The sequence below is a fragment of the Spodoptera frugiperda genome, chromosome 1, assembly GCF_023101765.2.
Source record: "Spodoptera frugiperda isolate SF20-4 chromosome 1, AGI-APGP_CSIRO_Sfru_2.0, whole genome shotgun sequence".
Taxonomy (NCBI): Eukaryota; Metazoa; Arthropoda; class Insecta; order Lepidoptera; family Noctuidae; genus Spodoptera; species Spodoptera frugiperda.
This window is the reverse complement of record NC_064212.1, coordinates 5,653,649-5,666,289: the sequence shown is the minus strand read 5'-3', so window position 1 is coordinate 5,666,289 and position 12,641 is coordinate 5,653,649. Positions and strand designations below refer to the sequence as shown.

General features: G+C 38.9%; 1 protein-coding gene across 9 annotated transcripts in view; it reads left to right on the top strand.

The window, feature by feature from the left end:
• The window catches only part of LOC118273257 (protein muscleblind), a 237,237-nt gene that overhangs the window by 156,376 nt on the left and 68,220 nt on the right, over positions 1 to 12,641 (top strand). For all 9 annotated transcript variants that reach the window (XM_050695240.1, XM_050695705.1, XM_050695214.1 and 6 more), the window contains one exon: positions 1,213 to 1,257. The gene's annotated coding sequence lies outside the window, so the exon portion shown is untranslated. The remainder of the gene's footprint in view (positions 1 to 1,212; positions 1,258 to 12,641) is intronic.

Here is a 12,641-nt window from a genome sequence, read left to right as displayed (position 1 = left end):
TGTAAATTAATTTAAACGACCATTCTAAAAAGCAACCACCGTTTTATAGCCTTAATTAGTTAGTAAATATTAAGCCTTTCCTCTTACGGTAATATCTCACCATTGCGGTCGCAGAGTTTGCTCCGCTAGGCAACTATTACACTTAACAATAAGATAGCAATCGTACACTAAGGAAAGGTAATGTACCTTGTAAAGATATTTGCACAAAATCCAATCTTGTACATGTCGCCGTTTCCGTAATGAATTCAACAATAATTAGAGTTGCCGCGAGAGAGCGCTCGCTGAGCTTACCGGCGGATGTCACAAATCCTAGCCAAGGGCCGGGGCGTGTAATGCAAATAACAGTGTTTACCTGGCCCCGCCCGCGCCCGCGCCGCTACCGACCGCGCACCCATCGCTGCGATTCATAATAACAGCTTTTATTTCCGTAACTAGCTACGACGCTCTCATTTTGTCGGTTAACGCGTATTGTGTCATGGCGAAACGAATGCCGCCCAGTAATGGAGTTTTTAAGCGCAGCTTTTTCGTTGTACACTACAAAAGGGAATTATGTAACTAGAATAGCGACGTGATTGCACCGCAAGCACTACAAGGTCCCATACAGATTTGTTATTTTAACTCTCGACTCGGGAATTTGCAACGTTTTCATTGTTATTTGCAAGGAGCAAAAACTTATCAAATAAAATACTAAAGTGCATTGTGCAATGTTCAATAATAAAACCGAAATATCGCAATATCTAACAAAACCTGATTAAAACAGCCAGACAGTAGAAAGAAACAATAAAGAACGACTTGTATAGTCACGCATCGCAACACAATTGACTTAAAATGTTTTCCACTGCACATATAATATGGTCGTGTCTTCAGTGTCCCTGTGTGTGTGTATAAATCAAGGCGAGTGCGTCGTGAACGCTCCAAACTTCAATTTGAGGAGAAGTCTGCAAGAAGCCGTGTAGAGAGGCTATTGCGAGTTTAACATTGGTATAATTTGCCGGGCATATTGGAAAACTTGTAATTGGTTTAGTTTTATATTCAACCGCCAATTTGTTCTAAGAATAATATCACTTTAGCAATTCATCTTATCTGCTTATCGTTAACTTTAAACAAAGTTTTGCGAGTGTTCGTATTAGCACGATCAAAACGAGAAGTTTACAAGAATTACAAATCCTAAGAAATTCGACTTTATAATAACGTGTGTGGTCTTTGTTTCAGATTTTGCCCGGAGTCATATACCATTGTAAAGGAGCTCTCTTCAAAGTAAGTTTTCATAATTTAATTACCGAACTAATGAACCGCAATGACAAATCAATCGCATACCTTCTCTCGCAATAAATCAACACTACTTCGCTATCCTTTCGTAATATTTTGTCTAGCTGAAAATTTATTTCATATTTTAATATCGCACTGTTTCTCTGTCATATTTTTCATGATTACTCTCTTGGCAAAATACCAAGATCTTACTCGCTTATCTTTCGTAACTTTTGCTCAGCAAAATGGCTCAAGTTTTCTCAATATTTTCATGGACTTTTTTAAATGAAAGTTTCATTTGGGTATCACCTTCCGTCATTAGTCTACTTTTTGTCGAGTGTATCACGATAAGTAGCTGTTGTTCACTGATACCTGGGTTTCGTCACTTAAATAAACGTGGAGAATACAGAACTTAATTAGAGTTTTAGGAAAATGATAGAAATACTGTACCAATAACATAAAAAATATCCATCAAGGTTACTAAACAGAAATTGAATCGTAAACAATTCTGATTTCGAACAAAATGTTTTTGTCAAACGAGGAAACACTAGTTAACCTTGCACGATGTCGCTCAAAAACACCGTCCTTTGTTAACTTGATTGGAGTTGCATGCGTGTCGTTACATTTAACTAACTTTTTAACTAACAAATCGATGTGAACACAAAGCCAGAATTCAGGTCTCAGGTATGCATGAAAGAAGATTAGTTAGTTTTATTTATTCGTACAATCGTACCTTCTGAATTACTTATGTGGACCGTCGTTTGCCGAAGGTTTTTATACGTGCAACGAAGGCAGGTCCTCTACACCGGTTCACAATTTCGGAGAAACATGCGCGCCATTGTCTGAGCCTGCCAGCCCGATCCACATTAATAAATGCCAGATTGCCTCTCCTTGAAGTCGCAACTAGAGCGTAAGACAGAACAGTGCTTACAGAACGTATCTGAAAACTAAGATTTTTCCAATTAAAAATATTCTTACCATTGTCTAGAAGCGAAATGCCTATCTACAATTGGTATCAAATTAAACTCATGTCAGAATAATATGTCATTGCAATATTTTATCTCGCGCTTTAATTAAATATTCCAACGTAACTTTCTAATTTATAATTGAACAGAGACCAAAATTAACTGTTGTTACTTGACAGCTATAATTCGAAGACCTTGTCTTTCTCGGCATTGTTCAATGTGTACAATAACCAAACAATCGAGTTCATATTGATTCATTTGCCTTTTCATTTATTGAGGGCGGATACTAAAAAGTAAGCGAATAAAAGTAAATACACTGCCAATAAATTCTAGTCTTGTTAATAGATGCTGATTTAAAGAAACATCAACTCGTTTTAGGAGTCTCTTCGGGTAAAAACAACATTATATTTATTATCCACACACGAAACTTTTACGAGCGGTAGAGTTAGCGTGGACGTGGCCGGGAACTAAATTCTTTAACATTCCTTTTTAACGACCGAAGCAAGATTGTTTCGCTGCTTCAAACTACTTCAAAGTGTTTCTAATCATTGTGTAGTTCAAATCTGATTTTAAGGCACCATTAGAAATTACTACCTTCAAAAGGTACCTACGTTATTGACAATGTCTCGACTGTGTACTCTAAATGCCTTCATTATTCCCCCACATAAGTTTCTACGTATCCCTTTAATACCTTCGCCCGAACTTTGCACTTCCAAAGTTGTAAGAACAATTAGTCATAAATAATTGAACATGGTCGATATTCCTTTGTAAGAAGACAAAGAGATGTCATACTCAAAACTTTGTCAATTTACGTTGAAACCGTAAAGCCCCTTACTAGCTCATGTCCTTACTTGGTAGAAAAGTGGAGGTAACATCAAGAGAACTTTCCACTCGAGGTACAGTCGTACTTACCTTGTCTAGAAAAGGATCAAACTGCGGTGCATTCTCCGCAATGTATTATGCAGTCCCGAAGCGGGTGCCAGTGTAAGCGGCTCGGAATCACTCCCACTCCCCTTCGAAGAACACACAGCTATTCCTTGAGAAGTATTTTCTATTCCAAAACTTTAGGAAACCATTCCGATTTAAATATCTTTTGCGAGTTGTAAGTTATTGACATGCTTGACCACTAAATACGTCCCTTTTAATTGAAAACTAAATTCCGATGTCGATCTTTTCCTTCCACACACAAGAAAAAGTATAATAGACATTTCTAATACCATCGTTTCAAAGTTCCTTCGTCAGCATTCTTCCATTTCTCTCGATCCAGGTATACGAAAATACTAAAACTAAAAAGAGACTATCAGCAATCTCATTTTAATCGGATCATTTATCAAAAGTCAAGAGAGCGCACAATGGTAACTTACTGCATTTGAATGTGTAAGTGAAACGGTTCGATTAGGGCGATTGTGTGCCTTATAAAGTTAAAATCTTCTTTGGAACATGTTAAATGTAAAGTAGGGTGTACCTGAGCTGATAAACAGGCAATATTTCCTTACGGGTTTGTTGTCACAGCTATTTTAAATTTATGTGAATGTTGTGCCGATGTACAGAGCAAATGTTCGCCGGCTGGGTAAGCTAATCGCATCTCATTTCCTACGTGTCGCTCGTTGTAGTGGGAAGCACAAATGAGATTGTGGGTTGACGTGTCGTTCCGGAGACCCAGTCGCGTTCGACATCGCACCCGAAACCGCATCGCCATGCTACTTGATGTTTACAAAACATACCTTTGTCATATGGTTTTGTATGAAATGTGTCATTGATATTTTGTAAATAACTTACATTGTATTTAGTATTCCAAATTAAATAAAGTACAAGTAGGTAAGTTCCTGTTTTACAACTTACTACACAGAATTTAGGTAGTACTACGATTGAGTAACATATAAAAATACACACATTTTATTCTGGCGTTGTTAGAGAAAAGTGGTTTCTGAAATGTTCATAAATCGAATTGCTCTCAAAATTTTTGCTTAACTAAACTTTTATTGTAGAAAAATGTAACTGGAGAGAGTCAGTCCCGCAGTGTTTGTCTACTATCCAGTCAAAATCTCGTCCACTTCAACGAGCGATGGTCCTTTGACAGTTACGAGAAGCGCACTCGCTGCCACTTGAACTTTTAAAGTTAGAAAGTTGTATCAGAACTAAACTTTATTGCTATTTAAATACGTTCCACCTTATGTATAACACGTCAATCAGATCACTCCACCAGGTTAATAGCAAGCGAAGGTCAATTTAGTTAAATCGCAATGAACGGCTTTTCGAACGAATAGAGGTCCTTTATCGCGTTTCACGCAACTTTCCTCGACCGGCTCTCTACTTACACGATTAATTTGAGTCGATAAATCCGCATTAAAAGCGGAGCGAGGGGGCAGCCAACCGCGCCGGTCTGTGTAAGTAGCCCCCATTCCGACCTTTTTGTTCTCGCTACAGCCACTTGTTCATAAGGAACTGTTTAATCTATTATCGCTCCACCATCCTAAGTGTAACATATCGTGACATGTCATAAGTGAAACGTTTTCGTAGCTTGCTATCGATCGGAAATTGGTAAGGTCTAAATGTCGGTTTCATACGGTCTGGCGGGCGGGCGCACGTCACTGGCCGCCGAGACAGACAGGCAGCGTGCGCGGCGCCTGCGAGCCCATTAGACGTCTGCCCGATGTGGAACGCTCGATAAACTTGTAAAAACGCCTTCTACCCATTTAATTTTATATCCTCGCTTAAGCTTTGCTATTGGCAGATTTCTTCCTTCTTTTTATGGGTCCGTCATTAACTGTATCGTGCGTCTATTATTTCTCGCTTGTTTAATCCGTTCGTTAATATCCAGCGTCGTTTCAGATGCAGGCATTCGCAGCGGAGTTATAACAATCCTATGTTTTACACCTTTACACTCATTTGATAATCAAACACGAGGCATATACCTAGCAATATGTGTGTCCATATCTAGTAACGGGCGTGCAGGTTAAGCGTCACTGAAATAAATGTGCGCTGGAATAAAAAATAAAAGTTTTGATAGCAATAAACTTTAAAGTTCACATTTAGAACGAACGCCAATGCCACACCTCAAACGGGGGAAGTGATATTGGTACAAAATATTTATGACTTTATGTGATAAAGTTTATGTTGCGGTAAGAGTTTTATTTCTCTCGTGAAACGACTATAACTTTTTCAAATAACGTAATATAAAATAAGGGAATATTGGCCAATAAAATAAAATATTTTCATTAGAGCATTAGATGCTTTTAACGTTAAATATTTGTATGATCATTATGAACAAATTCAGCGGCACTTTTATGTATTATCAGTTTATTTTTTTTTAAGATATATTATTATGTTGTACGAGTATACTACTGTTTCTCCAATGAACTACCAATGTTGTCCACTATCTTGTCAATTGTCATATCATGTCATGTCATGAATTGACTAATATTTTAGTCGTGACTCGAGACATAGTTTAGTTCTTTAAACTAAATGTAAACCTACCTTTATGATTGTATGTGAAACCAAGGACAGAAAGTTAAGATGTAAATAATTGAGAACATAATTATTGGTGAAGTTTAGGAATACTAACATATTTATAACATACTTTCTGGAGCAGTGAAGTCACTTACAAACAAATTGATAGCAGATACTTGTACAATTACTGTATTCAATATAAACTTTCCATGTGAAATGGATTCTCGAAGGCGACATATTCAACGATTAAATGCTTCTAAACTCCTAATTAGAATGTAAAGAGAACTTCAATAATACTTTGCCGGTTGTCGGGGCACGTACGCGAACTTTTATTCAGCGAATTTGGTTACGTAATTCGTTGGAAATATTCAAGTTTTCCCTTCGGCGAGACGTTATCGCGGGCGGGCTCTCAACGCGGGCGTGGGCGGGCGGCCGCTCCCCGCGGGGACTTAATTTGTTGCTCTCCTGGCGCCTCGCATCTCACTTTCAAACGGCGTAACGCGACCTTACCACTTCCCCTTCTCCGACACCGTGTAGACATCATGTTCGCTTGCGCCCCGGCTTGGCTAGATCGAACGCAACTCTATCTGAAGCACCTTGTACTATTCCATATTTATTATTCAGATATTGGAAGTTGGAACGGAAATATAACTGTTATCCGTGTCTCGACGATGATTCAGACACAACTCGCTACTTTAAATCCTTCTCAGAAATTAATATGACCTACCTATCTTAATCATAAACATACATGTAAATTAAAGAGATCAGATCTAATCGATCTGAAACCAACATTTGTAGCTAGTTAATATATAACAGCGAAAAACTTGCAGATCATGATTCCACAATTCTTGCATTCCATGGTAAAATACTTGAGAAACGCGTCCATATTATCTTGAATTCGATACATGTATGTATTATACCATAGATTCGCGTGGCACAAGCAGCGCGACAATCTAATCACAATACCATAAAGGAGTGCACCGTAAAATATTTATGGGTGCGGGAGCAGGCACGCTCCGGTACCCGGCTCCACCACGGGCCATCTACCTCCATCAACCTCGACGATAGTTCTCTATACCTTACTACACTCCGTAATTTTGTTATCCAATGCAAATTTTCGTTTAGTAACGTCTAAACACGAATCAATTGTTTATTTTTACGTATAGTCTAACTTCTAAACCACCCCACATAGCTCACCTCACGTAAATACACGTCCGCTTATATTTTAAATGGCATAATATCTGAATATCATTTGAAGTTTCATATAAAGAAATTGAGTGTGTGGAGAGCTCAATTAAGTAAGTCCTGGGACTGGTGTGGGCGCAGTGCTCGTTACACACCCGCTCAAATTGGCGCCGACCACTGAACTGTAACGATAATGACGCCGCGTGAGTTGTGCCCCATTCGTCCACTAACGTAAGCTAACTCCTCTCATGGGAAGCCCTAAAAGCCACTTCATACGAAGTATGTACTTCCACATTTGGCAGTCTCGCAAAACTTTGTGGTTTTTGTGGCACATAAACAACTAGCACACGTGTGCGTCCGACCACGTATCGATTGATTTGACTTAAAATGCATAGTTTTGAGCCGCGATGTCGATCGGTTTCCGCCAAATTTTCCGCTGCGGGCGCTTGGCAACCGCACTTGGTGGCATGCCACAGTTACCCATACAAATTGAGAGGTTAACGTGGTAGACATTGCGTCAACTTACACAATAGCAGTACACAACATTCCACATTTATTCATACTTGCCATAATTCCAATCGCGGAACGTATATTGGCAACACTCATAATCATAGTGCGCGCGATCAACCACTGAAAGCTTTTTGAAAGCTCGTAGTGACGCGCGATGAAAGGTTCACGCGGTGATTTCGAGCGAGTCATTGTGGGCCGACAAGCGAAGTGACAGCGATGTTTGCTTTCTAATGTATCACAAACATTCTTGTATTGAATCATCCCCCCACGCACCTTCATGGATCTAATATTTAAATTTTGAGTAAGCCGACATTGAAAATAATATTTTCGTTTTAGAAACTACTGAAATAATAAACAAGCTACAGTTACAGAAAGTTCATATTCCTTTGCTATCGAATACGTGATAAATTGCTAAATAATGCGCCCTCTGTCGTCGTTCTAACCCCACCCTAATGTCTTCTTAATGCTGCATGGAGTTGTCACATTGCACATTTTGAGCTGGCGTTTGTTCGTTCCGTTATGCCGAAGGTATTCACGGTTAGCTTCCCTGAAATCTTTTTGCACATTCTCACTACTGAAATATATTTGTACAGTGAATGCGTACACAAATATTAAAGATGTTCAGCGCATGAGACGCTTGCGTCATCTGGAATATTCTGTAAGTGCACGGAGTTGGTTAAGTATGAAAAGCTCCATTTGAACGCAAGTTTTTTCTTCGTTTTGCTTGTGTCGGCTCGCCGCGCGCTCCTTTTGTTCCACGAACGTGATCTGGCCGAGATGAATCCAACGGACGGCATAGCTTCGTTCCTCTCTTCAATCGAGTTTGTTTCTGCTTGCCACACTTGTGCTGCTTTGCGCACAATTGAACTATTTTCTTGAACTACAAAACTATCATTTTCCAGGTCACACTAGCAGCGTGTAAACTTCACGGTTATCCTTATCCATTTATTTTCGCTAGTGGTATGACGCAAAAGCATAACATTTTTGAAAAATTCGTTTCACTGTAAGTAAATTTCATGATACGATTTTGGTTGCGATACAGAGATGAAATGATAAACGTCACTAAAATTTTAAGTTGTATAAAATTTTTGTTGTTTGTATGCTTAAATGCTTATAAATTCTTATTCTAAAGTAAATATTTCGAAGAAGGTTGTAAACACATTGATGTCGCCTGAAAGAGGTTCAAAAGTTTTTCAGGGCTCAGATTTGTTTTTTCTGCGTGCCTGACTTCCAGCCGTCGTAACATCCCATAAATTATTCCAGTGGAAAACTTTTAAAGCTATTATAACTCTTTTCCATAAGTATAAATCTCGGCATTCGGATTTCCAATATTAAGTTAAATCTGAGCTTATTTTAATACTTCTTGAATGAAATGTGTACTTTGCAATGAATTGTAAAGATTTGTAAATATCATCCAAAGCACCGCAATCAATGTTGCCGTTTAAATAAAACTTTGGCGCCCACTCAGAAGACGCAATGTGTACTAAATTTAACCCAACTAATTAAACAATAAATGTTGTGTGAAGCGTATTCACATGTCACAACACAGTGGCGCATGGCGCCGGATCTGTTGTAGGCGATACACGCTGGAGCAGTTATCTCAGTATCGCCTGACTACGCCCGTTGTGGCCGCCATGTTTATTTTTAGTCTCGCGTGTACATTCACTATTGCGATGAAATTTACAGCGATCGCCGCGGCTCGCCGCTCGCCGGACTCCGATACCGACGCTTCAAATGACAAGCTACCGCTATTTCAAAAATGTCTGCTATTTTACGCGAGAATTCCCGCTCTTTCGATGAGCAATAATTCTTTTGTTCAACGGGTGAAAGGTCCATGAGATTACTTTTATTGCGTGGTATTAGAAGGAAACGCTTCGGGTTCAGGGGACATTAAAAGACTATAACGATCCAATTAAATTATTATTTACTAACATTGAAAATGGCCATCTATGTAATTGTTACCGGGAAACACATTGTGTGATGAGCTTTTATGAACCTTCAATACAGTTAAATAATAAAGTGTTCAACACTTGTAGAGGGTCTATATTAATACTCAGTGGCTCAGTGGTGACAAAAGATGTTGTCGCGGCGGCTAATACCCTTGTTCGTCAAAATAGCATTACCCGGCCGGTGGCGCTGGCGGTGCGAGGTCCCCCTGTCAGGCTGAGATTTGGCGTAACTTAGTGACTGATTAGCAATTGGTGTGAGCTGGCGGGCGCGGACGCGACAGGTGGTCGGGGTGCGGGGTCTGACCCGCGGCCTCTCGCCTGATTGATGGCCACGTCCCGTTCACGCTCTGACTAGCCAGCCATCTTACATTTGATTTGCACTTCGGCTCACCAGAAACATTCTCTGGGTATACGTTATATATTAGCTTTTCTATAAATTAGTAACGGGAAAATAATATCCAAAATAATGTATTGTTTTCTGATACAACATCGTCTTAGATTATGGTAATAGATCTTGGTAAAAGTTATTATTATTTAATCACTAACAAAATACTAATTTTATATTGAAAGACATAACTGTCTAACTTCACGTTTACGACCAAGGTTACATTAAGGGATGTCTATCTGAAGACTTATTAAGCCTTGCTTCCCTTTTGACAAATAATTATTATTATCCTGGCCACAATAACATCAATTCAAAATTTACTTGACGTGAACTTCGGGAAGTGAATCGAGCGTCACGCAATTGTCAAATGTCGATTGTTGTACCGGCGCGGTCCCACGCTCGGAGAGCGCGGTCTAATAACCCGAGGTCAAGTCTTGGCTCATGCATATTCACAGGCGACGGTGAAGTCGCCGGTGGCTCATCTGTAACGGTCCTGCGACCGACCGGTTGTATGAGCTCATTGTTGCATGTGCCCACATGGTCGCCGCGGCCGTCCTACTCGTCCTGCGCCGGCGTCGCAACTCTTGCGAACTATTACGGACTATTACGAGTATTGAGTATTTACGATGTCATGCCAGCATGTTACGTATCAACATTATTTGAACAAGTTTTTTTGACTTGTTAATACAGTGTTTCACAGATCTCTATCAATGTAATCAAGAGAATAAAGTTGTACCGGTTACGCAATTAATTACGCCGCCAATAATTGGCTCTTGCGTTATTGACAGCTCGCACTAGTGGGAACAAAATACTTGTGCGAATTACATTATACCACTTTTTACTGTCGAGTGTCGGGTTATAAAGTTTACAAAGCCAGGGTCAGTTGTTAAACGGCGTCGGTAAATTATTTATATTATAATTAGGTGCCAGCGACAACCGCTATAAGGGTGCATGTGTAATTTGAAATTAATTTTTCTTTGCATGTAATATTATGACATTATTTCATTGAAATAAACGGATATGCGTAGGCGACAAAACCCTTGTTATATTGCGGCGTTTTTGAATTGGCCACCTGTTATTTTTTTTAATACACGCAGGTGATGGATTACTCCCTCCGTTGTACGTTTATTTTGTTATTGTGATGGATTTATTAGACTAGTTTTCGTTTTTTGTTGTCAGTAATCGATGCCTGGTTATGATATTCACTCGTCAAACATTTTTCCTATATTTTGTTTGCGTTGCCCAACGGCATTGACTGTTGGTTTATTGTTATATTAAAAAGCAATTTCCTTTTTTACAAATTGTCATTTGACTATAAAATTTAGATTGGTCATGTTTTTACTAGCTGCTCTCGCCCGTGAGCCGTATCGAATTTGTTCAATGTCGATTCTGAGCCGGAACAAAACACCACGTTGCGTCAGATAAAGTAATTCGAATAAGTCTCGATTTTGATTCGTTGTAACCGATTATAACAACCATTACCGACTGTGTTCGACATTTCATTTTCTTTAGATACAGTTATATGGAGTATGAAATTGTGTTACCATTGTTTTGCAAACCTTAAACCGAACTTATAACATAAGCATATCAAATGAAATCAAAATTATACTTTCAAATAATACTTCCATACATCTCGAAGTCGGTCAGATTTTATACGATCTAGAAACTTGTTTTAAACCAAATTATGTGCAAAAAGACCATGAACGCTGGACGTGATCTTATTTAATAAGTAACAGTATGGCAAAGATAATGCAGCAATGCACTTTACATTTTGAAGCATCATTTAATGGCGCATTACACGGGCCGGGCGCGTCGAGAGGCAATTAAAAAAGAACTGCTAAGACGAAGCTCGTAAAAATGAAGTCGTGTTCTCAACTGATTAAAAAGTCTGCTCTAATCTTGTGCACGTTAAATTTTTAATCAAATTCGTTTATCTCGAACGACCTTAGCGCCTTATCTGTGACCCAAAATGACACTCATAAAGAGATAATTAACTTGTACGCAAAAAGTATCTCGACAGATCTGCAACACTGCAGGTATTTATCAGATACTTAGCAACTATGCAGAATATTTACTGCAAACGATTCTATGTTACCACACTCGGTCCAGGATCGAAGTTTCACAGATAATTCCAGCTGCGGGATTTGCTGCCGAGATCTATCAATTAACACGCAAACTCCATCGGCTTTCAGGTGAATGTCAATTAATGTCAGAGTCTGAGGAGCGTCGTCCGTAGAGAGAATATAAGAGCTGCTACACCGATAGATAGTGCGATCGACTATCAACAAGTACCTTATGCGACAGCCACGATAAAATTACCATATTAATATATCTCGTAGGTAGCTCGATTATATCGTCGCTTTTAAAAGCAGTAAACATGATAAAATGATGAATTTATGTAGAAACAACAGCACCAGAAGGCCAAATGTGGCATAAAACTCGGATGTACAAGATTATCTTACTATTGTTCTCGAGTTACTGTGGTACAAGGCAGACTAAATTACTTGTGATAGGAACTACGGCTGTTACTTTAATGCGCTTTATTTATCCGTGGAACAATATCAACTTTATATTTTATCTTAATTGAATGTAAAGTATCAATTCTTATTATGAGGTTAATCTTAATTGCTTCGTTTTATTCGTATATAGCCCTATAGTTGGTGGAAAGTAGAGCGAGCATATAGAGGCAAACAATATCATATACCCTTCATGAATAGTGATGGATATTGCACATCCAGCCATTTACATAGTGGTACCGACAACCTGATTGATTGATGGCGAGTGACTCTTACTGCTTGTTATCAAACAGTTAATAAATCAACCGTTCCTCCTTGTTATTTATAGACCTATTTATATCCAATAAGATGCTTGCTTTGAGTACCTTGTGTGAAAGGGAATTTAGTATCCAACCATTTTGAATTAAGACTTTGGACTTTAGGATCAGCGTCG